Source organism: Cyprinus carpio, chromosome B14 (genome assembly GCF_018340385.1).
Source record: "Cyprinus carpio isolate SPL01 chromosome B14, ASM1834038v1, whole genome shotgun sequence".
NCBI classification, from domain to species: Eukaryota; Metazoa; Chordata; class Actinopteri; order Cypriniformes; family Cyprinidae; genus Cyprinus; species Cyprinus carpio.
The window spans coordinates 10,893,768-10,919,493 of NC_056610.1; the positions used below are offsets into that span (position 1 = coordinate 10,893,768).

Genomic DNA, 25,726 nt, shown 5'->3' on the forward strand with positions numbered 1-25,726 from the left:
TGTCTTTTCTGCCCACGAGTCCATTAAGCACAGAAAGCTGAAACGGTGTACAGGCTGATGATAGTTTCTCTCTCAGCCTCTGGCCCTCTCCACTCCATCAACCTCTTTCTCTTTTTATCTGTCCCCCCTCTCTCTTTCTCTATCTCTACATTTTCTGTCTTTGCTTTCATAAACTCAACCCCTTTTTGTGTTAGCTGAGGTTAGAAACCTCACTGAAGTATGTGTGTGTGTGTGTGTGTGTGTGTGTGTGTGTGTGTGTGTGTGTGTGTGTGTGTGTGTGTGTGTTCTTCATGTGTCCTCTGGGCCAAATTGTGTTGGTATTCCTGGCTGAAATCAGGACATGCATCATGATGGCCTCAATTGGCTCATTAGGGCAGAACCCACCTGAGCCCCAGAATTACACACACAAACAGAGTTAACTACAGAGTTAAAGCAAGATATCTTCATTAGTGGCACTTACTAAGGCACACATTGCTATTACTTTTATTGCACATACTGAGAGTTTAGCAACACTGCACTTTGTGCTACAGACATGAATGATACCTAAAATTGTTGAGCAGAGTGTTTTACAGAGTTCAACAGTTGGGTTCTGGAAGTAAAAATGCCATTTATTTCCTCTATATGGAAATTGATTTAAACAATAACAACATATACTGTAAACATTTAAAGTGATAGTTCACCCAAAAAAATTAAATTATGAAGTCATTTATTCCGTCTCATGTTTGTCCAAACCTGTATGACTGATCAAATGTCAAATCATAGTTTGATCAATCTTGATAACCTAATGGTTTTAGGTCACACTGACTTCCATAAAATGGACAAAAATACTATGGAAGTCAATGATTTTAATGTCACTTAGAATGCTTCATGGGATTCTAGTTCTTTCCCTCATTAAGTCTTTCAGGGACACAGTCTTGTACCTTTGTATTTTTGTCCGATTTCCAAATTCCTTTGGAAAGTTTGGAATTTGATGTGCCTCATAGCTGGTTGGTTTGGTTCACAGCTTATAACTCTTAAAAAAAACAATTCCAGGAAATGAGGCTGCTGAAAAGTAGACTCTCACTCTGCACTCTATTACTTTTCTAAGTGACTGAACTTATGATTTTTAACCTTAATGCTATATGTGCAAAATGTACAAAAATATTAGGGTAGTATATAGTGCACAGTAAGCAGTGACTAACCATTCTGGATGGCATTCCAGGTGGCGTATCTCTGTCCTCACCTTCCCCTCCCGCCTCTTCTCAGGGGGATTCTATGATGTCATGTCTCTGTGTCACCCCCTCTGCCCCGCCTCTCTCCCTCGGGACATTAGCCAATTTGCCAAAGTGCCTGAGCTCCCCACCTCCCAACACCCTCTTGCTCACACTCGACCTTTGACCTCACCATTATCAGTGTGGTGTGACACCACAGCGTGACATTTCGCTGAGGCAATGGGCCCGCACGTGCTTGTAACAGCTACAAATCACCAACGCAGCCATTTGTGTGTGTGTGTGTGTGTGTGTGTGTGTGAGTGTGAACGAACAAAGAGGGGGAGTCGTGTGGGTTTGGATGTGTTGGCTTGTTCGAATGTGTGTAAAATTCTGATATATGGAACATGGGCGCACTAGCTGTATGTGTGAGTCTGACTAATGTTAGCACATATGTGTGTGGGGTGTAAAATAGATTTAACCTCAGTCAGCAGGGACTGCGCCATCTGAGAATTGTTCTCTGATGATAAGCTGTTTTGCTCGGCTGGTTTTACACACGTGCGCCTGCACAAACACTCACAGAAACTGTCCATACTAACTCACTGTACAGATGGACCTGATGGAGTGACGCGCACACACATACACACACTTCTTAGAGTGACGCCATCCTCAGCCTTCAGCTGATGATAAATCATACTACTCTTCCACACTCCATCACGCAAGAGAGAGAGAGAGAGAGAGTAGAGATGGAAAAAAAAGGAGAGATGTCACTGGGTAGTCCATCACCTTTTTGTGAAAGAGACCAAAGGTAGAAAGATGGTGAGGGGAAAACAGAAAGCGCTAGAGAGTTGTTCCATCAGCTCTTTCCAAGGACAGGTGTGCAATCTTGTGAATGTCATAATTGAAAGCTGTTTTTTCTTTAAGCTGAGCCGGATCGAATTCTTTTCTACAGCTGAGCATTTCCTGAAAATACCCACATTGCACTGCTCTGCAGGAGCGCTGTATTATTTGAAAAATTCCCCAAGATAAATATAGGGTTATGTACGGTGTAAGTGGATAATCAAAGTGCTCAAGAAAACGGATTGTAAAGAAACACATCAAAACAAGAGCAAACTACCATGGTGGCTTTTCAGTCTGTGGGGTTTTATTTGAGTATTTTACCTATAGACTAATGGAAATTAATATTATGTTCCAGTTTATTCATTCACATGTTGTTCCAAACCTGAAGGATTTCTTTGCTGAACATCTTAACCAAAATTTTTTTTTTTTTTTTTTTTTTTTTTTTTTTTTTGCAGAGTGTTCATGCTAATTGGGTGATGTTAAGCTCTAAAAATAGCTAAATTAAATACCATAAACGTATTCATTAAAGGGAGAGTTCACTCAAAAATTTGCATTTTGTCATCATATACTCACCCTCATGTTGTTCCAAACCTGTATGAATTTGCTGTTAGCCATAGAAGACTTCCATATTGGTTACCAGCATTCTTCAAAATATCATTTGTGTGTGTGTGTGTGTGTGTGTGTGTGTGTGCGTGCGTGCGTGCGTGCGTGTGTGTGTGTGTGTTCAACGGAAACAAACAAACTCATGACAATAAGTAAATGATGGCAGAACTGTCATTTTTGGGTGAACTATCCTTTTAAGTTTGTTATTCCTCTGTCACAGCTTTCAAAGTTCATTCACATTTGTATAAACTGTTTTTGAAGGAAGTCTTTTATGATCCCCAAGGTTGTATTTATTTAATCAAAAACACAGTAAAAACACGTAATATATGTTTATTATGTAATTTACTACTGCGATGTCAAAGCTGATTTTCAGCAACATTACTCCAGTCTTCAGTGTCACATGATACTTTAGAAATCATTCTAATATGCTGATTTGGTGATTAAGAAACATTTCTTATTATGATCAATCTTGAAAACAGTTGTGCTGCATAATATTTTTTGTGGAAACTAATTTTTTTTTCAGGATTATATGATTATTAGAAAGTTCAAAAGAACAACAATTATTTAAAATAGAAATCTTTTATATTATTATAAAGGTCATTGCTGTCACTTTTTATCAATTCAGTACGTCCTTGTTGAATAAAAGCATAATTTAAAAAAAGCATCTTTCTGTCTCCTAATTTTGAAAGATTGTGTATATTCAAATATGGTACATTTGATGTATCCATGATGACAAACATCATAAGTTTCATAATTGATCACATAACCCAGTGAAGGTGAATATTTCCAGTGAAGAAACAGAGCAGAGAGACCTACGTTCTTATTGGCATCTGAAAGCATTATCAAATTAGCCCAAATATTAAATAAACAAACCCTCAAGGGGAACTCTGGGAATAGCGAGCGTTCCAATTCATATCTGCGGCGATTACTCTGGATACAGATTCTATGTGGACCTGTCCGTTGCATAAAACGAGGCATTGAGATCTGACCTCAGAATGCCTCAGAGCAAATGGCATTACCTTTGACCCCTGTGCCCTCTGCCACATTGATCTCTGTGCTGATTGGAGCGAGAGTGGAGGGTTTTTGTGGCTAAGTGGCAGAAATGAATGGGGTTTTGTTCTGAAATAAAAGGGAGGAAGCTTTTGGCCTGACTGAGCCATTGTTGAAGCGCTGCGGTTGTTTTGTTTTCCCTCATAATTCTATAATGACATCATAATGCTCATAACGATGTCATAATGATAAAAGCCACCCACTTTCGAATGAATTTAGAATGCAACTATTCATCCCAAGTGTCCATCATTTTTCCTTGTTCCTGTACAATGCCTCTCCATTCCTTTTTCTCTGCGTCCCTCTTTCCCAGTCTTTCTCTGTTCTGAGTCAGGTATAAGGGACAGCAGAGAGGAACGAGTATATGTGTGTTTGTGTGTGCGCAGACAGTTGATTGGATTAGAGAGGGATGCGTTTGTAATCGGGGGGTATTATCTCTGTTCGTCTTGTGCATTAGGGAGCATTAGCTCTCTTGGGATGGGGTGGAAGGGGGGAGGTACTGCTGCGGGGGTACTGTAAACGCTACCTGCCCTCCTGCTATCTATCTCCCTCCATCCGCCCCCGGGGGACCTGCAGATAGCACCCATTACTGTCAGCCTCGCCTGCCTCTAATTGGTCCAGATAGGAGCCCGTCGCCGCTGAGGGAGGGGTTTTAGATTCGATTAAGAGTTTTGATATGCCGTTTCTAAATTTTTAATGACCAGTAACTGAAAAACAATGCAGCACATTAAATGCAGCGGGCAACCTAAGATGACCGAGCTGAAACAAAAACCTAGAGACAGATGAGGCTGGGAAGACTGGATGTGCAGGACGCTTAAGGCCCCCTGGTGCAAATCAGGAGTGTTTTAAGAGAAATTTTATGATTACGATGGGAGTTAGCTGAACTCATAAACTCTTTACTGAAACTAGTAACCTGCCATGCGGTCTGCTGCGTAGACAGCTTCCTAACTGAAATTGACTGATAATAAGTGACTTGATTTTGTTTTGCAACTCCACAGGCCCAAAAAGCTTTGCTATACATGAGACTTGACAGCTGATTCTGGTAAAGTTTAGTGGTAGCATGTGGCTAAACTTAATATTTAAAAAATACATATAACTCACAAATACTGAGAAAAATTCACTCATTAAATTTTTTTTATATTTCAGTGTTTATATAAAGTGCTGTCAAACGATTAATTGCGATTAATCGCATCCAAATTAAAAGTTTTTGTTTACATAATATATATAGCTGTGTATGTTTATTATGTATATATAAATACACTTACAGTATATATTTTGAAAATATTTCCATGTATTTCCATGTATATTTTTATATTCATATAATTGATATTACATAAAAATATTTTAAATGTAAACAACATATTTTTCTTAAATATATACATGCATGTCTGTGAATTTATAAATCCATAATAAATGTACAAAGTACACACAATATTATTTAAACAAAATCCTTTACTTTGGATGCGATTAATCGTTTGACAGCACTATCTCTCTCTCCGTCACAGCTCTATCTATATATTATATATATATATATATATATATATATATATATATATATATATATATATAAAATATATATATATATACTATATATATTATATATATATATATATATATATATATATAATATGTATATATATATATATATATATATATATATATATATATATGAATCAATCAATTAATAATTTCTCATTCAGATTATTTTTTTAATGGTCTCATAGCATTGCATTCTGAGATTGGCTTATCTGTGAAGGATGCATGCGATGTTTCCTTTGAATTTGGATACAGTGATCTTAGAAGGTTTAATCTGGCTGCCTACTATTTTTGCTGCCTAACATTAAAATGCTGTCTATGTAGGGAGCAGACACAGCTATAGACTTGGAGCTAAAGTTGGCCTGACTGGAATATGGTTCACTAAGTTTCACACTGGAGCTGTCTGTTATTCTACCTCTAACTTTGGACTTTTACTGTACACTAAAACTCTACAACTAATACTACGGTTTTCTCTGAACTCAGTCAGCAGTATGGACTCTGTACAGTAAAGAACAGACACAAAGCGAGAACGAGATGTGGTAACAAGGAGATAGAGAGTTTTTTCAGAAGACATTTTCTTTAAAGCTTTATTTGTTCCAGCTTAAAAAATGAAATAATGTTCAATCAATGCAGCGTTCTGTTCTGTGTCTGGGGTCTTTTACTAGTTCATGTTTCCCAGTAGATTCAGACTTTATTTATTCAACAAAGCTCCGGCGCTCTCTGCGGATCACAAAGCCAATATGCTAACAATGTGCAAAAGAGCTACAACATCTCTTAAATAATGTACAACCTTCAGAGCATCTGAAGCTAATATTCTTCATCTCATGCACGCTCTCGAGACCCGTGTTCACTTGTCTTTCCGTCCTCATTTATGTTTGCTTTTCCACGTGCATTTCAACCAAGTGTGTCTGTGTTTGTTTGTGTACGTGTGTTTGAATGAGTCTTGCATGTGGTTGTCGGTGTGTGTGTGTGCGTGTAAATGATGAGTGTGTCAGCGTCTATGTATGGTGGCATGTCATAATACAGCTGATACTCAGGCTATTAACTTGTTGACACTTTGGGGTCAGTTTGACAGAGGCCTAATGCTCAGTGTGACAGAGTGGAACCTCTTCATTATCCCCAATGTAATGGTCTCATCGCTGAGGGCTTTCTTCTCCTCTCTCTCCGTCTCCGTCTCTCTCTCCCTCGCGTTCCCCTCATTCCTAATTTGCAGCCTGGTTCGGTTTGGCAACATTCTCCTTATTTCCTTCACCTATATCCTTCCTTTCCGCTCTTGCTCATCCCTCATTCATGTCTGGTTCTCTTGCTCAGCATCCTGTCCTGGTCCTCTGGCCTTCATTATTCACCCTCCATCTTTCATTTCTCTCCTTTGGCTCATCACTTCATCTTTTACTCTCTTTCTTCCTCATGTTCTCTCTCTCTCTCTCTCTCTCTCTCTTAGTTGTTCATACATTCACCACCACATTTTTTCCTTCTTTGCTCATCTATTCTTTATTCCATCTGCAATATCAGAGAGAATCTCACAAAACCGTCAAGAACAAGTCAGTCATATTTCACCCCAAAAACAGAGGAGATTACAGGCGTTTGGCTAACATTTGCTAGATTTAGTCACTGAATTGAAACAACATACCCCCTCCAAAAATCTCACATTGGCGCTTTTTTATTGAAAGGGCTCTCTATCACTTTGTTTTGGAAGTATTGGTTTTACAGCTCTCAGTTAATTGTTATTTGCATAAAAACATTGTATTAAGCCATGTTCACACCAAGGAAGATAACTATAAAGATAACGATAAAGATATAGTTCTAAAAATCAAAATATTAAAAAATAGCACCACAATTATAACGATAAAGGCACACAGAAACAATATTGTTGGCATCATTTACAGAACAATTTTTTTCCAGCTGATGAATGATACAAACATTGACAGCCAATCAGAATCCGTCCTGCTATAACAAGCTCGAAAATGGACCCTTTTCACAAGACTGTGATGATGCGTTTAAAGGTCATCAACATCGTAAATCCTGGAAAGTTTTTCATATTTGTATTTTTTTTAAAGTATGTACATTTATAACACTATTCTTTGCATTATATCACATTTGCATCAAATTACAAAAAAACTAGTTAATGCTAATGCGAGGGTGTTTCTAATGCAGCATCTATGGGAGCGTCTATGTAAATTTAAATTAAATTAAATATAATAATAATAATAATAATATGTAAATTTGACATCTTTCTCTCTTCTGACTGCCATTATCAGTCTCTCTCAATTTTTTCCCTTTTATTGAAAGTCATGAAAACACTATCATAGAGTTTTTCTGTTGCTATTTGAGCAAATGGAAATGCAAAAAATATATTTGTGATACTCTCCCATTCACTGTTCTTCAACTTAACCCAACTATGACGACTTCCGCTGCTGAGAAACCCAGAAATGTGAAAAAGGTCCGCTTAGAATAAACAGATGATATTGTCTGCTGGTGTGGATGCTAATATCGTTATCTTTATAGTTATCATCCTTGGTGTGAACTGGCCTTTACAGTAATTATTTATTCTAATGAGATAATCTAATGGGTAACACTTTTGAGAGTTCAAAAAAATCAAAAGTAAAATGTCTGTATCCATTACGGTAATGGGATTTCGGTGGGAAAATGTGCTTAATTGTCAAGAAATTAATGTCTTCAAAATCTTAATGGTCCTTAAAAATAGGCTTCATTTTCTTTATTCTAATGTGTTTTGCATTTTTTCTTTTGCTTTTGGGCCAAAATGTAATCTGGATTTTTTTTGTGAAATCTTCCTGCTCATTTTCTCTCTCTCTTTCTCTCTCTGTGTGTGTCTGCAATTTTGACCCGCCTCCATTTCCACCTTCTTTTCCCTTTCAATTTGTATTCCTCCTCTCTACCTCCCTCCTCTTCTCTAATTCTCTCTTCTCTCCCCTCCCTCTATTTTTTCCGCTTTATTACTTTCTTCGATTATCCACTCCTATCTTCCCCACTCAATACTTTCATTTCATGCTCCTCTCCTCTAATCTTTCACCCAATTTCTCCCTCGTTTGCTCTTGTCTTCCTGTTTTCTCTGTTTTAAGAGGGTGTCCCATGCTTGCCTCTCTCTGTCTTCTCGGGTTTTCTCACCTCATTCTCATGTTTTCTCTCTCTGGGAGCTCCACTCAGTGTCAGAGTACAGGTGAATCTCACAACAACATATCTAGGTCATATTTCACCCCAATATTGAAAGAATAAAACAAGATAGAAATAATATTTTGCATGAAGCTTAATGAAAATGAAGCCATTTTCTTTTTTTGTGATTGTGTGTGTGTGTGTGTGTGTGTGTGTGTGTGTGTGTGTGTGGGGTGTGGTGTGTGTATATATATATATATATATATATATACTATATAATATATATATATATATATATATATATATATATAAAATTGTCAGTTTTGTGATTGTGATTTGGTGCACAATAATCATTTCTTATTTTTATCAGTGTTGAAAACAGTTGTGCTGCTTAATAGTTTTGCCTAAGCATAATATTTGTAAATATAATATATAAATATATTATAATATATTATAAAATCCTGAATAAAAAGTTCAACAGAACACCAATTTTTTATTTGAATATTTTATAACATTATAAATGTTTTTACTGTCACTTTTGATCAGTTTAATGCTTTCTGAATAAAATTATTCATTTCTTTCTTTTTTCTTCAAAAATATTAAGCTGCACAAATGTTTTCACATTTTTGATAATAATAATAATAACAATGAGATTTCTGAAGGATCATGTGACACTGAAGACTGGAGTAATAATACTGAAAATTAAGCTTTGCATCACAGAATAAATTACATTTAAAAAAAAATTTAAATAGAAAACAGTTATTTTCATTTGTAATAATATTTCACAATATTACTGTTTTACCGTATTTTTGATCAAATAAATGCAGCCTTGGTGAGCATAAGAGACGTCTTTCAAAAACAATAAAAAAAAACTCAAAATGCAGACTTTAAGTTTTTGTAAGATCCTTTCAACCATTACTGCTGTATTGCAATCCCCAGTTTCCCAGGGGGAAAACTGAACCCAGTCTACTGAACTGACCAAGAAAGGCTTTTAACTTGGGAAACCTTTTCACATGCCAGTACATGCACACTTAAGAAAAAAATGATGGCATAAACAATTGAAAACATGCTGTCTTGGCACAGCTAATACACTCACACACACACACACACACACACACACACACACACACACACACACACACACTTGATCTCTTTTCATCTGTGCTCTATCATTCTGTCATAGCATCCCTCCATCTCTGCAGGAGTGTATTTGCTGATGCCTGCAGACGTAATTTACTACGCCTCATTCCCACATGCCGGCTGACTCACAATTTACTCACCGCAAACTTACCTTCATAAACGCTGCCCTGTGCGTGTGCAATGGCAATCACTTAAAAGGACATTCTTATAAGTATGTCACAGTGTGAGCCCATTGGGTTCTCAGAAGTTGCTCTTTGTTATTTCAGGAGATGTTCAAGTTGCTTTCACTTATGTACTATCTTACGCATGGTTATCCAAATAAAAGTGAATGTGACAATACCTGACATACAGTAAGAGTAGAGAGATACACAGCAAAAAATATTTCCTTATTTTTTATTTATTTATTTTTTTCTCAGTACAAATATCAAAATATTCTTAAATCTAGACACATTTAGCCTACTTGAGAAAATGTCCAATTATTTTAGGGTCCAATTCCCTCTATTAACAAACTATTAACTTTGCCTCAATAAACTTCTAAATTGCTGCTTATTAATAATTAGAAAGGTAGTTGTTAAGTTTAGGTATTGGGTAGGATTAAGGATGTAGAATATGGTCATGCAGAATATGTGCTTTATGGGTACTAATAAACAGAAAATATGTTAATATTAGGCATGCTAATAAGCAACTAGTTAATAGTGACAATTAAGAATCGCCTATTAAATTGAAGTGAGTTTAGGTTTAAAACAAGAAAAAATATCTGCCAGAAAAAGAAAAAAAAATTAAAGGGAAAAACAAAAAACTAAATTTTCATAAATTTGTCAGAAAACAAGACTTGATATCTTATGTCATTTTGCTTCTCAAGTAAATTTATCCGAATTTTAGAATGTTTATTTATTTGTACAGAAAACAAAAACACAGAGTATGGGGTTTTTTTTAGAGTTTTTTCTTTTTAGAGTTCATAGAGATAGAGTTTGGGACATTCTCTTTAAACTCTCAAGTAGAACTAACAAGCAAAAGTCTCTTTTTTGCTTCATTTGATCTCATTGCTGTCTAGTTGAAAGATATCTCATTTTTGTTTGGGTTTGTTTGTGCATTTTAGCACAAATAAACATGCACATATGCTCAAACATCAGGTACAGTTGCACAGATGGCTACATTATCCCAATATGATCACATGACATGACCACACCAGTGATTTGACTGACACCTTCATTGACCAATCAGACGCCCCTGACTTCCCTCCTGCTCCCCGACATCTCTAAGTCTGATGCCTGTATAGTCTTGTCACCTCCCTGGACTCAGCGGTGCTAATACATCATGTGACGGTCTGTCTGGCCGGCCTGCATGTGCGAGTCGTAAATGTATAGATCAGAACGGTTGACAGTCTCACGGCCCTGCGCTAAAAACCTCGCGGCAGTGATGGATGTGGACCCCAGAGAGAACATCAGCCAGCAGCTATCAATCAAAAGCACAACAGGAAACAGCAGTTCTGCTTGACGTGGGTTTTTGTGTTACAAGACTCTAATTAGAGGATGAGATAGGAGAAATCAGATCACTCGCTGCCAAAAATCATTTTTTGGATCCAGTAGATTGTGCCTGGTTTTCTAGTTAAAATATCTGAACATCTTAAATATAGAATAACACTACATTCAAAAGTTATTTTTTTATATTTTAAACACTTTACTTTTCGAAACACTTTACTTAAATGACAAATTCCAACAATGGTTCGACAAAAAAAATTCAGGAAATCTAGATATGCATAAAATCATGTTATGAATAATTTTGAGTCCACCTGGAACTCCAGGGTGTAGCTGTTTGCAACACCTGGTCAAACAAAAATGTCTTATACAAATACACTGTAAAAAAAAAAAAAAAATTCTGCTACATTTCTGATAAAAAGGGCAACTGTTTTTTAAACATCTTACATTTAAAAAAATAAAAAAATAACAAATAATAAATAAACAAATAACATTTACAAAAATAAATAAATAAAAGATAATGTAGAGTTTCTGTCTTTCTGAAACGTTTCAATTTTGACAAAGCCAGGTCTTAAAAAGGTCTTAAAGGGGTCATAATGATTGTTGCTAAAAAAAGAAAACATTATTTTGTGTATTTGGTGTAATGCAATGTGTTTATGTGGTTTTAAGGTTCAAATAAAACACAAGTGTAATTTTCCACATAATGTACATTATGTTTCTCAACCAAGCCCTGTCTTTCTGAAACGTGTCAATTTTGACAAAGCTCATCGTTCTGAAAAGCGAGGTGTGCTCTGATTGGCCAGCTATCCAGTGCGTTGTGATTGGCCGAATGCCTCAAGCGTGTGACGGAAATGTTACGCCCCTTAACATACTGTGTTGCCATACAGTATATCCCAGCGCGATGAGACAAAACCAATAAAGCCCATTACAAACAATACAAATAGCATATAGCTATAGCATCCAGTGGGGACATAATTACTGATTATAATGACTTATACTCTCTTTTTACGCGTTGTGTTGTGTATCGCGCCGCGTAAACTTAAAACCATGTCTGCATTTGTGTTTGGAGAACCGACAAACAACAAGCGCTATTCTACACTGCTCAAAACTCGCGTTTGAATCATCATTGGCAAATTCTTTATATATCAAAATCCTCAAAATGCATCTGAGTCAGAAGTGCCAGACATTCCTTGCAAAGTTAAAATTGCCCCACTTTATAGAAACAGACACCGGCATTGTAAGCTACTCTTCCAGGAAACAGTCCTCATCCTCTGTAAAATGCTCTGCATACATCTGAATATTTTGGTTGAACTGTTCTGGAACAGTGTTGTTAGTAAATACAATTTAACCACTGATTTCTAGTTGTGTCCTCTTTTGGAAGGCCAAACAAAGTAGTTTCACTTTCCCAATGAAACACACAGCGTCTCCACGACATGGCAGTGGCAGAAACAACGAGAATAAAAGTTATGCCTTCTTTCTTTGCGTGAACATTTTGGCAGCGTTATGCAAATCTACACACATCGTGACATAGACATGTGGGGGGATGTTAGAACAAGGCGGTTTAGATAGGAGTGGTTGACTATTAACTTAACTTTTATAAAGAATATCTCTTTGGATTTGAGACTTTAGTCTTTGCAACTTTACAGATCTTCTTTATGCACAAAGGGCTTGTAACACTCCAAAGAGAAAGGAAAAATTGAATGCATCATATGACCCCTTGCATTTGCCCTTCCACAAATTAAAGGGATACACCAACCAAATGAAAATTTTGTCATTAATCACTTACCCCCATGTCGTTCCAAACCCGTAAAATCTTAGTTCATCTTCGGAACACAATTTAAGATACTTTGGATGAAAACCGGGAGGCTTGTGACTGTCCAATAGACTGCCAAGTAAATAACAGTGTCAAGGAAAAGTATGAAAAGCATCGTCAGAATAGTCCATCTGCCATCAGTGATTCAACCGTAATGTTTTGAAGTGACGACAATACTTTTTGTATGCAAATAAAAAAATAACGACTTTATTCAACAGTTAGTCTCCATCTGCCATCAGTGGTTCAACCGTAATGTTTTGAAGTGAAGTGACGACAATACTTTTTGTATGCGAATAAAACAAAAATAACGACTTTATTCAACAATTAGTCTCCTCTGTGTCTCTCCACATCAGCGTAGCGCCATTTTGGTGAATCTGAGCTGAACGCAGGCAGCGTACGCTCTTCTGTGTCAGCAGCGCCACAATGATATGTTTTCAATGTATATTTAAGCTTTGATTTGAAAGAAAACAGCTCATCTGTGCAGCGCAGCTGACACAGAAGTGCATAAGCTGTCTGTGTCCAGCTCATATTCTCCAAAATGGCACTACGCTGATGTGGAGAGACACAGAGGAGAGGAGAATTGTTGAATAAAGTTGTTATTTTTGTTTTATTCGCGTACAAAAAGTATTCTCATCGCTTCATAACAACAACTTATAACAAATGAAGTAATATGAAAATGCTTTCCATGCTTTTCATACTTTTCTGGACCTTGTGTATTTTACCACTGAAAAAAGTGAAACATCAGTGCAATCCATTCAAAATATATATTTACATTGGTCCAATGGAAAATTGTGATTTTCAGTTTATACCTTCTGTTTTCACTTTGCCTCAAAGTAAGTGTTACGCCCTCTAGACAAACTTTAAAACATTACTTTTACTTGAATGGTAGTTTAAGGTTAAACCAAAGTTTTGGGGTGTCATGTGATAATGTGACGTCATTACGTCTCGGTACATCTGAGTCGTTGAAAATTTCTGCTGTCCGCCATTACCTCGCTTCGCAAGCAAAGGACCATCTCCATGTGCGAGTCTGACGAGAAAACTCAATTAAACAAGGTAAGAGGTCGAATGTGTTTTGCTTGGTGACAACATATCTGTTTTTGAGGAAATTAACATTAAGTCAAATAACCGGGAACTACTTTACAGACGTCAGGGTGTTCTGTGATGGAGTTTAAGAAATATGAACTGGTTAAAATTGTCATCTCGAATTTTCGCTAATCGCATTATGTGGTCGCGTAGTTAAAAAATTACTAAACTTATAATAATCTTGTCTAGATCGCGCTTAATTCAACTGAAGAGCCCCGCCAGTGTCTGGACATGTTTAATCTGTAGCGGGGTCACTGCTAGCCCCTCAGACAGAGCTGCAGCCGAGCCAAAGTTTCGGCGGGATGAGAGTAGGGTGCTCCAGGGACAGACTTTACGCGTGCTTTTCTCATTAATTGACTCCGTGCTCGTGAGGTTGTTGAGCCGGGTGAAGGAGCACGCGCTTTTGAAAACCGATCGGTGAACGCCACGGGTCGGACATGCAGCCTGTTTAAATGGTGTCAACCGCTTGATCTACATCTGTGCTGTTTTGTGCTTTAAAGATTTCCGGTTCGGTTTTTAAATTATTACAAACTTTAGAGCCTTGAGGCGTGCGCACGTGTCTGTGTGGCGCACGGCAACACACACTGCGTGCAAAAAAATAATATCTCAAAAACGAAAACAGCACAAACGTAGCTCAAACGATTGGCATAATTATTATATACATTTACGTTTGGGGGGGGTATATAATGTATATTATATACATTTACGTTTAACATGTACTTGCTAATCAAACACTTTATATGAACAAACTACTAATCTATAAAACACAATCGGTCTTCCGACCTTTTACTATTGTTAATTGATATTAATGTGCGCGAGGAGAGAGCGCTAGTGCTGTTTGAAGGCGGTGAGAGTGCGCGCGCGCGGCCGGGGCGCTCTCTCTCTCTCTGCTTGTTTTTTTATGCGCCCTGTCCACTGATCTAAATAATTAGTTGTTACGACGACTTATTTGTTCCCTCGTTTTAATAAATCGTGGACACGTTGAACTATTTCCTCCCTCATTTTGATTTAACAAATTACAACGTGGCCACAATTTAGTAAAACGAGGGAACAAATTAGTATAACCTGCTGAGGTTTTATTAATTCGTGCCACGAAACAATATTCGCCTGAATATTCAACAATGCACAAAAATATAGGTCTTTTTTAATAAATGTTAGAATAATATAAACCAAAACGCGCGGGTAAAACTGCTGTAGTGAGACTGCGCATGCGCGGGGTGAAACTGTGGCTCTGCAGTCAGACCCTTCTCCAGCTGCGTGCAGTTTATGGTCTGGGTCGGAATCGGACAGAACGTTGAACGAGCTCGGGTAAGGTCGTGTTGGATTTTTTTGGGCCCATTGTAAACTCGTGCACCCTGTGAACCTGCTCAGATTAGAGATAGAAGAGGATGAAAGTGTTGCCATACACATTTATAAATTCAGTGTCCGTTTTGCCACAATGGCTATATTTTCTCTTAAAAACCTTCCTAATGTTAACTTACTATTTACTACTTGTATGTATTTGTTTATCACATATTGTATTTGTAGCAATGGTGAGAGCAATGACTGATTAAAGGGAAACACTACATAAGTTATAGTTTAAAGTGACAACGTTAATGGAAATAATAATCACTGTCCCCTATAAATTCACACCATTTCCTTTGTATTTACAGGTGCCCTCTTTCTGGAATCATTAACCGCTGCAGAATTTGGTAGGTGATCCACACATGCACACCAGGCAGTGAACATTATTTGTATTTATTTGTATTTCGCTTTACAAACCAGTGTCACAAGCTTCTCAAAGCACTACAGTTTAGTCATTATTCTTTCAGTTCATACTCGGTGATGGTAAGCTACTATTGTAGCCACAATTGCTCAGGGGCAGACTGACCAGTCCCTTCGACCATCACCAACCACTCACACACTACATTCATACAGGCAGCATATATTGATGAGAAAATGCTGCTGCTTTTTTTTTTGCATCCGTTCATTACATTTTGAATTTGCTAGAGACCAAAACCAAGTCGTCAGCAGGGCGTTTTACTTACAATTTATAATCATCCTACCCGAAAACTTGCTTGATCTCATCATCAACATTTTTTTTATTTGATTTTGGGAACTGTCTGTGTCCTTTATGTTGGTACATTGGAAACGGGTTTCATCAGAATAACTTGTAGCTCGTCTTTTATCAGGTTGTCCAGAGGGATGAAGCTGAAACAGAGCTTGCAAGTTTCACAATGGCTGTGTTCGTCATCAGGGAAGAGGGTGATTCTCTCCAACCACCACATGACATTGGTATAGTCATTGAAGGTGTGAAAGTCGCTGAACAGGTTGCCATCAGTCGCACATGCATGTGCCATGTTATTTGGCCTAATTTATGTGCTGAACTTGAGCTATCCAGGTGAGCTGGAACACACCTTTGATGCACTACAAAAGTTATTTATTGAGATTGAACCAAAGAAAATGACACGCAAAGTTCTCAGCCTCAGTGTTAAGCTGTGAAAGTAAAGTAGCAAAGAGAAATACATTTAAATACGCTGTATTTGGTTCTGTTTTAGAGCTTGTACTCAAATACATTGCAGGTTAATGAATTACTGTTCAATGAAAAACACTTTAAACTGATGTTAAACTCAATTAATTGTGAAGTTTTGTGGTATAGATATTTGGGCACATCGTTAACATATTAACTTTTAAACAGTTTTACAGTTATTAAAGGCTATTGAATTACATTTCTCAGGTTTTACATATTTTACTGTTTAGTTGGTAATTGGTAATGTGCTCAATATTGATTTGGGACTCTTGAGCACTTGTTTTTTTTATTTTATTTTTTTGTTAATCTAGCCAAGTTTGTACAGTGTAGAAACTGTATTGCACTTAATTGCTGTTGCAAAAAAAGGTCAAACCATATTTACTGTCACAGCTGTGGATGTTACATGGTCTGCGAACATGTTTTAAAAGATATGCAATTCTTGCAGAATTAAATTTCAGTCCTTTTGAAGTAAATTTTTGTGTCTTTATTTAAGGAAAGTGAGCTACAGACCGAAACAAGGTATTTTGTACAACAAAACTTAAATATGGGAGCAACTTTGACTTTTTTATTGACGCATTATAATATTGACCTAAATTTATTGACTTTGTTATAATTAAAATTGATAGTTTGTTCTGAGTAAAAAATTCAACTTGAAAAAACCTAATCTAATAACTTGTAACAAAATTACATCAATTTTATTAGTTTTTTCCCAAAGTAAAAATTTAATTTATTTTATTGAAACTGAAAATATTAGTTTTTTCCAAAATGAAAAAAATAATTTTGAACCAAAGCAAAATTTTGATTAACATCAAGTAAAAATGTATAGTTTCAACAAAATCAAAAAAAATAATTTGAGAGAAACTAATTACATCTATTTAAATAGTTTATTTCAAAGTAAAAACTTCACTTGGATGTAGTTGTAAATGTTAAGTTTTTCTAAAATAAAAAAAAACTAGGATCTATCAAAGCAAAAAATTACACATGTTCTTTGTAACAAACAATATTATTACTTTGGGTTAAAGTAAAATGTTGTGTTGGAAAAAATTAAAATTTTGGTTTGACGTTAAATCAAAATTTACGGTTTTAACTAAATCATAAATACAATTTGAAAAAATCTAAAAAAAATTAGTTGTAACAAATTACATCAATTTTTTTAAGTTAATCCAAAGTATCATTTTTTTCAGTGTGTGTATTTTACTTGGAAGTCTATGGAACAGTCAAAAGCATCCCGGTTTTCATCCAAAATATCTTAAATTGGGTTCCGAAGATGAACAAATCTTTTACGGGTTTGGAACGACATGGGGGTATGTGATTAGTAGTGATTAATGACAATGGGGTAGTGATTAATGACAATTTTTTTTTATTTTTGGGGTGGAGTATCCCTTTAAGGCCTGAAAAAAAGTCCTACATTGGAGCATAAAGTCACGGCATTAAATGTTGCACGGCAAAAATTAATCTTTTTCAGTATTATTGTCTTGTTTAGAAGTACAAATATCTCATCTTTAAATCAAGACATAGATAAAATTATATGATATGAAAATTAAAACAAGAACAAATATCTGCCAATGGGAAAAAGTAACTTGTTTTCCTTTTGAAAAGGTAATTTTTCTGACCTTATTGACATATTTGTTGTTGTTTTGATAAACATTTATTTTGTCCCCTTCGATGTATTCCTCCCATTTTCTTTACTTTGTCTCATAAATGTCTTAAAATGTCTTACATTTACCATCATAAAACCTGCAGACACTATGCAGAAAAATGACACTGGGTTCACAATTCAATGTTTCATCTGACACAGTTTTGCTTCTCAAGTAAATGTGTCTTGTTGTAAGGATGTTCAGATGCATTACTGGAAAACAAGACAAAATTCTGATTAAGAAAATGCTGTTTTACAGTGCAAACGAGACGGAGCTGTGATATGCTGCCTATGTGTGTTTATGCCCGCTGTACAGCGCCAGCCATATGTCAGCATTCTGTGGTCACATCTGTCGAAGGGGGCACTCACAGATTGGGAGTGTGTGAATTTGTGTGCATAAGAGAGAAAGAGAAATAGAGAGAGAGAGAGATTTCCGAGCCCTATACGCCTGCCATATCTCATATTCATGTCTCTTTCTGTCACCTGTTCATTTGTATGGCTGTGACAGATCTCATTATGGCTTTGACACCGCTTCAGCCCGTCTTGCCAATGCAGCATTCCGGGATGGAATTTTGAACGTGTGCGCTTGTACATCATCCCTCGACCACGCACACATCTTCAACAACAACAAAAAGGCTATATGCACACTCAATTCCGCATTCCAAGTCGGCCAGCCAGGGTTACATCCGGCGTCGACGGCGCACATAGCGTCAATAACAACTATGCATTTTTCACTCGGTCCCTTCAAGATGTCCCAAAGGTAACGGTCAACGACGTGAGTCGAATCATACAAAAGTTATGTCACACTTCGACAACCAAGAAAGAGAAGGGCTTCAAATTGTATGTGTCAAGCTACATCCACAATTTTGAAGGTAAGATCTGGACGTGTTCTGTGTTTACATGCCCATAGCATGCATGCTATCTAGTGCTAGCGCAGCAGGTGCAGCGTAGGCTATGTTTACTATTATGTGTCAATCACAGCCAATTTTCCTAACGCCTTTGTCAATGTCAGTTTCAAACAAGGATTCAAGCACAGGAGAGGTAACGATTAGGGCTGAGTGCTACAGATCTATGAGGAAAAGCCAAAAGCCTCACAGCTTAAGCGTAAGAGAAAGTTACACTGCAGGTTCAGCGCAGATTGGTTCATGGTTCATGAGACAGGTTACGTTTGGCAGATCAAAGTTTCTGTGAATCATTGCATCTAATAATGCTAAAGGTTATTTTAAAGACAAATTTCATTTACCATACCATAAATAACACTGGTGTGTTGGAATATTTATCGATATTTAAATATGTACGCTAATCACTGGGATTCACAGAAACTGAGTTCTGTTTGTCACTGCATTGACACACGTTTCTGTGTCCACTGTTGGGGATGATGAGTAAAGTGAGATAATAATAATATAAATAATATTGTGGCTACAATTTTAGCTCATACAAATTGTTTAGTAGTTATTAATTGTTTTTAGTAGTTAATAATTATATGTCGATGGTTCAAATTTGTTTTGTTTTTTGTTAAACATTCTCACTGTACTCATGTATTCTCTTTTTAAAAAAACTGCACTTTTATTCTATTATAACAGATTTGTGTATTTTCAGATTGTGCTTGGGGATGCCCGTCCTGTGCAGCTACAAAGCTGCCAGTGTACCTGTGTGGCAGGTACAGCTGTGTGTAATCATGTGGCAGCACTGTTGTACCAGACTGCACATTATTGCCAGCTTAGCATCACCTCTGTTCCCCCAACACACAGCTGCACAGAGACTGAACAGAAGTGGCATAAGCCAAGATCCATGGTAACTAATGTTTTTAAACAGGGTACTTTTTCTACTTAATTTTCTATTTATGGATGTTTGTGTTTATTGAAACCTTTTTTTGTTCAAATGCAGGGTGTTAAAACCTGGTCTTGTAAATGACATGGTGATTCTTTCAGCCAGACCCAAGGAACGAAAACTGATGGAAGGCATTAGGTTAGTATTATTTTATTATCATTAAAGGAACACTCCACTGTTTTTTTCATATTAAACTATGTTATTCCCTTAACTAAGATGAGTTGATGCATACCTCTCTCGTCTCGTGCGTGCACTTAATTGCTCTGGATAACTATAATGTATGGCAGAATAGCACTTGGGAACACTACTATATTTGCACTTGGGAGCACTTTGACTCAGCGCAGTAATATCATCACTCCTAAAAGGATATTTCTGTGGATATTACTGCGCCGAGTCAAAGTGCTCTCAAGTGCAGATATAGTAGTAATGCATTTTCTGTAGTAATCAGTGAGACCTCAGATAAAGTAGTAATCTCATCATATGATACATTGTATGTTTAAATAAATAAAGCTTTTTTTTTTTTTTTTTTATTTTGTTCATTCAAACTTATATGTAACTTACTTTATGGCTCATTTAAAAAAAATTAAAATAAAAAAAACATTATTTTGTTTTTTTTCCCATAGGAGCAACTTGTATAAGGGTGTCAGTTCAGCTCTGCCTGAACTTTCCACACTCAGGGTGGATGAAGTCTACCATGATGTTCCAAGTGATGTGGCTCCACTGATAACAACTATGGCTATGGACATTAATGTTCCTCTGGTTGACTCTGCATTTGGAAAAGTGCAAGAAGGAAGTGTGTTATCCTATCATATGCCAGCAAAAAGAGTTCCAAAAACCTGTCCCCACACAGATGCTCCTTCTCCCCCACAGCTGCCACTTCAGGGTTACAGGCTGGGACCCTCTACCTGCTCTTTTGTCTGCACTGAACATCAGCAGCACCACATGATGTCCCCTGGAAACAACATTAGAGAACGCACACAAAATTGCCAAACAGCACAAAAGAGCAGAGTTCCTGCATCGAGTGGCACCAACTGAGGCGGCCCCGCATCACCTCCCTCCAAGTTCAGAGAGGTTATGTCACACCAGGGCACAGAGCTCTGCTGAAAATCTTGCCAAAAGACTTCTGAGACCTAGCCATCAGAACTGCCGACATGAGGAGAGGAGTCCTGTAGTACAATGCATCAATAAAAAAGTACTGCAGAGTAAGGGAGGTTAACCACTATCCCTGCGGCTTTCTTATCCACCCTGATGCACCCTGGATGGGGTCATCACCTGATGGCATTGTGTACGATCCAAAGGGGCAGACAGTGTTTTGGCCTTGTTGAAATTAAATGCCCCAATGTTGCAAGCTATGTTGACTGCCCATATATTAAGATCAGTGAGGGCACACACACATTAAGGAAATCTCATTCCTACTTTTTGGCAAATCCAGGGCCAGATGTTGATTTCTGGTTTAGACTGGTGTGACTTTGTTGTCTACACACAGGAGGACATGTTTTATTCAGAGGATTCCCAGAGACAATGAAATCACCAAAACAATGAAAGTAAAAATTGATTTTTTTTTTTTATTTTTATTGTTACCTCTTTGCTTCCCTAAATAATTAGATTCTGATTGCCTGTCACACTTCTTTATAGAGTGCTGTTAATTTCTCTTTTCTCCATTTCTCTTACTGGCAGTAACTCTTATTAGTTCAATCCATTTCAAAATATTTGTACATATATATTGATTCAAGTTTTTATATTTTTTCTTAATTGTATTACTATGTTTCTTGTTGTATTAATACTAATCTATTATTAAATTACATGTTACATGTTCTTCCGATTAATTTTTTTGATAATTGGTTACCTAAAAATAGTATTTTATAACTGTTGTTTGTAAATTGGGAGCCCTAAATAAATGTTATTCAGTAAATAATTCACTGTGCATGAAAGTATTATTCTTATATTACAGATGGCTTAAAAGCACTGGTGAGGTAAAGTACATATAACATGCAAATAATTCAGTAGTTCTTTATTCAAAGAGTATGTGCAATGTACAGCAGTGCATACATAACATTAACTATAAAATTCAATTTATACAAAGTAATTTACAAAGGTACATTTAAAGAAAGTAGTTATACAAATGGTCATAGGTTATTAATTTTTTTTTTCTATTCTACTGCTGCTACTCTGGCTTCTTTGCCCAAGCCTTTACAAGAGGCCCGTTTTCATAGTTCGTCAGAAGACATGCAACAGTATACAGCTGATTAATGTTGCCAAAAAGCCGAAGTGGAATCTCTGTGTCAAAGAACTTGTGTTCCTTAACACGCCGTATGAGGCGCTCAACATGCACCCTGAGGCGTGCAATTGCTTGGGTCTCCCTGACCTCACACGCAGACATGTGGGATCTTCCAGAGAGAAATGCTGGCCTATAAATCTTGCAAGGTACAAGGTCATCAACCAGAAAACCTCGGTCGACCATGATGGCCATTCCAGGTCTCAAAAGGGAGAGAATCCAGACCCACGCGTGATCTGTTTGTCACTGATGGAACCAGCGTACAGTTGAGAAATAAATGTGACCGCCCCATGAGGAGCCACTCCAAGCAGCCCTTTGAGAGTACAGTGGGACTTGTATGCTGAGAACATTTCACTTTGGAGAAGAGGTGATGAAGGGCACTGGCACCTTAGCTCTGTTCAGTCCAGGATGACTGTAGTGTCTGCATAGTCCTTTAAACTCAGCTGGCAGATGTGCCCTTATTTTCTCCTCTGGTATCCAGATCCTCACAGACCCTAGCACAGTGTACAGAAAGTTGCTCCATGTTGTAATGATCCGACTGACTGTGGACTGGTGGACTCCATACCGGTCAGCAAGATCACGCTGTTTTTGAACCCAGTGCCAGGTAATTGAGAAACATGAACATCTCATCAATGGGCTGCAGGAAACGAGTCTGTTCAAAAGAAAAACAATTTGCGTTATGTTTCTCTCAACCTCTATTAGCCCTGATCTTTGTTAAAGGGATAGTTCACTTCAAAATGAAAATCATATACTCAGTGAATTTCTTTCTTTCTTCAAAATATCTTCCTTTGTGTGTCAGCAGAAGAAAGAAATTCATACAGGTTTAAAACAACTTGAGGGTGAGTATATGATGACAGAATTTTAATTTTGAAGTGAACTATCCCTTTAAGTTTTATTGTATGGGCCATGTAAATAACTACTTACTACAGTGGAACTTGGCTCTGTAAAGGTGACAGCTATACAGCTCCCTTGTTTAATAGCCGCCTCCCCGTCTCTGATAAGGGCTCACGAACATCCTCCTTGTTAAAATGTCGGCTACATACTCGGGTATGGGGAGTAACTGTGAATTTGTCCCTCCGGATAGCTACAAGCCATTTTCGCCTGATTTCCGCGTCAGATGGAAATGTATGAAAACTAAGTAAACTGTTGTACTTGCTCGAAGCTTGACACAGAGGCACACAGCAATGCTCGGCTGTACTATAGATGGTTCGCTGAAATTTGAACGTTTTCTTACTAGTCATATTGTAGTTGCTGTTATATCGCTTTGTAAACAATCGCCTCAGCGCGAGCGGAAATGGCTTACCAGGCTAAAAACATAACAGAAACAATACAACAAATCATCTTTACAAAGATAACAAACTGCTGTTGTCCGCTGCTACAAACATGACAGAAACAATAGCATTAATTATCTGTACACAGATAGCGCGGTTTGAGCGTGTCGACGGCGGCGCCGTCAGTTGCTGAGTGTTTTAATTGTCGATTAGCTAACGAGGGTCTAATTAACGGGAAAAAAAACTATTAGTACCATCTGTCATGCGAATGTCAGGGATATTGTCATACTGCAAGATGTTGATTAGTAACAATGTGCTTTTGACCTGCAGGCTGCAACACCTCAAATTAGGGTTAGTCTTAATGACGACGTTAACCAGCTAAAAGAATATTAATGTGTAGAGTTGGTTTAATAGTACTAACTAAACACAAAATGTACAATGACTGTTGGGCAAACGTCAGTTGCAGGGGCTTGAATAATATTCTTGTTTACATAAAATATTTTTGAGCTTTACATAATTTCCTTTTGAAGTTTTTTTGTTGTTGTTGTTGTTGTTGTTGCAAAGCAGCTTTGTTAATATATTGCATGTGGACTGACTATAACTAAGCCATCCACTATGTTACATGGAGAGCTTAAAAATGTTAAAGTTGCTCTTTTCCATAAAACTAAAATGGATAGTTAGCACTAGGAAGTAAAACCACATTTATTTATTTTCATTAAGTTTTATTTGATTTTATTTTAATAATGAACATAATGAATTTTTTTTTCATTTATTTATTTTCATTGTCCCATGAATGAATGAATGAATGAATTTTGCTTTAAAATATTATTTTCGCTTTTATTAATTAACTTTTTTTAAATGATTTCATTTTAATTAATTCTCGTGAATTTATTAACATTTATTTTCTGTTTTCATTATTTTTAATTCATAATTTCATAATTTTCTATTAGTTACTTAAAATTGAATTATTTATTTATTCATAATTATTTTTATTATTTAATTAACTTTATTTATTTTCATTAATTTATTCATATATTTATCTTAAATTATATTTATAAAATATATACAGTATATGCATTTATTATATAATTAATTGAACGCTATTTCTCTTGTTGGTTTCAAAAACTGTATACTATGTCATGTATCCTTAAGACATATGCAATGCAGATCAGTGCATTAACTGAATAAAAAAGAAATGTTGTTGTTGTTTAGTGTATTTAAGTATATGGTTAGGACCAATTATCCTTCACATACTAAAAGAATCGTTAATGGAATCATTAAGGAGCCATAACTGTTCAGTGGATTCAGAACCAGAATCATTAAATTCTTCATGATTTCCCATCCCTAATGACACTGTTGGTTAAAAATCATCTCTGACTTGCTTTTTGGGAAATGTCATGAAGTGCAGTGTCTGGTAATGTGTGTTAAGGTAATGGCTGTTAACGCAGCGTTCTGCATTGTGAAGAGCGCATTTGATAACGTCAGATGGATAATGTATAAAGTGTCAGGGAAGATGATTTGCTCTCTTCTCATCTCTCAGTGCTGCATATGGCCCTTATTGATTAAGATTAAACCCTCATCCTTTCTGCTTATTAAAATATTGATCAGGGAGCAGAGAGCAGCTGGCGGGGGAGTCCAAAATAGAACTGTGTGTGTGTGTGTGTGTGTGTGTGTGTGTGTGTGTGAGTGAGAGAGAAAGAGATTTTTGAGCGAGTATCTGCATATAATGTTGTTGTCAGCTCCTTTTTTTTGTGGGACAATAAAATTATAAAATGACACAATAAAATGGTGTTATTAATTGTACAGTGAAAGCTAAACAGATGGGGGTGACAGTGATAAACAATGCAGCATGTGTGTGTGTGTGTGGGTGTGTGTGTGTGTGTGTGGGTGTGTGTTTTGTGTGTGCATCTAGAGACAAGTTAAAGTGTGAGAATATGTGTGATAAAGTGTTTATAAATGTGTTATTGTGTGTCTGAAGTGTGATTGTGTGTTTAATGTATGTGTGTTTGCGTGTACATCACTTATAAATCAGTCCAATGATATTACCGTCATTTTTCTGTCAAAGAACCATGATAATGTTATGATTTTCAGACATGCATCATCATAATCCTATAGTTTTTCAGACATAATACCATGGTAGTTCTGTTTTTTATTTATTATTTTTTGGATATCTTACCATGGTATGTTACCATAGTACTCTTTTTTTAGAGATATATAATGGTATATTACTGGTACTCCAAGGCATTACCATGTTTATGTATATGGTACCATGCTAATTCTTCATTTTTACCTGTATTAACATGATATATTTACCAAATATTACCATGGTACCACTATGCTATTTTGAATGGTATTTTATTTACATGG

At 36.6% G+C, this 25,726-nt stretch overlaps 1 long non-coding RNA gene across 1 annotated transcript; it reads left to right on the forward strand.

Moving 5' to 3' along the window:
* Positions 1-13,786: 13,786 nt before the first annotated feature.
* Positions 13,787-16,138, forward strand: LOC109092340. Its single transcript, XR_006156423.1, has 3 exons — positions 13,787-13,808; positions 15,491-15,529; positions 16,010-16,138. It is a non-coding gene; the product is annotated as an uncharacterized LOC109092340 (long non-coding RNA).
* The last annotated feature ends 9,588 nt before the right edge of the window (positions 16,139-25,726 follow it).